This window comes from Dipodomys ordii, unplaced genomic scaffold (assembly GCF_000151885.1).
Source record: "Dipodomys ordii isolate 6190 unplaced genomic scaffold, Dord_2.0 Scaffold49, whole genome shotgun sequence".
Lineage (NCBI taxonomy): Eukaryota > Metazoa > Chordata > Mammalia > Rodentia > Heteromyidae > Dipodomys > Dipodomys ordii.
In genome coordinates, this window is record NW_012267265.1 from 14,194,603 (window position 1) to 14,196,364 (window position 1,762).

A 1,762-nucleotide genomic window follows, 5' to 3' on the forward strand; every position below is an offset into this window, starting at 1 on the left:
GAAAGAAAGAAAGAAAGAAAGAAAGAAAGAAAGAAAGAAAGAAAGAAAGAAAGAAAGAAAGAAAGAAAGAAAGAAAGAAAGGAAAGAAAAAAGGAAAGTCTTCTGTTTGCACATATTAATCAGAGAATAAATATGTTTATGAAAGACAACACCATGTGTTAAGAAATATAACAACTTGAGACTCATAAGGAAGACCTAGTCAATTATAAACTCAATTAGCAACTGAAAACTACTGAAGACATTTTCCTTTCAGATTCTTGTTTGGATGATGATTATTATGATGATGATGATTATTATGATTATTATTATTTTATTACTATTGCAGAGTTTCCTAAAGGTTGATTAAGCCTATTTGTCAAAAAATAGTAATGGCATAATATTTTTAAGGATCTACTCAAAAAGACAAATGTGTCTCTTTCATTAGCTTTAAAGAAGACCTGAGTCAGTCTCCATGACACCAGGGACAAATGTATGTTTACTTGGGGTGGGTGGAGGGTTTACCTGTGCAAAGGTTGCATATACATGCTCAATATCAAAGACAGTGCCTGTCACATACCAGGTGCTGAGGAAGCACCAATAGATGAACAGAGTGTTTACCTTGGCCTTGAACATAATGTTCTGGCCCTGCTCAGAACATTATTAGCTTTACCGCTGAGTAAGTTATTTCACTTCTGTTTCTCCTTCCACATCCAGGAATGGAAACCATTCTACTATCTGTCCTTCAAAGTAACCCTGAGGTCAAGAAAATGTGGTATCTATACACAATGGAATTCTATGCTTCCATCAGAAAGAATGACAGAAATGAAAAGACTTGGAAAAATTATATTAAGCAAAGTAAGCCAGACCAAAATAAACATAGGTGGTTTGGTTTCTGAATGGTTGACCCTATTATCCCAGGTGCATACAGATGTCAGGCAAAACCCCAGGTATATGCGGACATAGGTGACATGCAGGCAGAGCAATCTGACCTAAGTCTGGCTATAAATGGTGTTATGGGCCTAACCAGAAGTCCCCGCCTCCCCCAGCTCTTATAGCCTTTTCAATAACCTCTGTCTCCAGACCCTATAAAAGCCTAACTCCAGCCCCACCTCCTTGTACAACATCCAATCCGACAGGAAGGTTGCCTGCCCTTGCTGTTCCTCAATTTCTCCTCCATTTTCCTAACAGTTTCCCTCATTTATAATAATTAGAATGTGCCTATAAACCTATAATTAACATGCTGAATGGTAAAAGACAAAAAAATTACACTTGGATGTGATAAATTAAACAGGACCCAAGGACGATGTTCTTAGGAGAGAATCACAAAGATTCAATAACTCCGTGCATATGAGTATATAAAATGATGCTTCTCGAAATGAACTCCAAGAAATGGAAACAATAGTTTTCTGTTATTTTGCTTTTTGTTTCTGTTTTGGTTTTTTTTTTCCTTCTTTGTTGCTGTTTTATTTCTGTACCTTTTGTCCTGTATGTAAGTTTATCTGTTTGGGGGAGGGTAAGGGCACAAAAATGGTGACACAAAGAGTAAACTAATGCAGCAGTGATACTAGGCACTATGTTGAAATAGAAGTATACAACTTGTAGGGAAAGCAGTTCGGGAGGCAAAAATCTTGGAGAAAATGAGGGAGGGTATGACACTGTTCAAAAAGAAATGTACTCAATCCTGACATGTAACTGTAACCCCTCTGCACATCAACTTTACAATAAAAAGGAAGGAAGGATAAAAGGAGGGAGGGAGGGAGGGAGGGAGGAAGGAAGGAAGGAA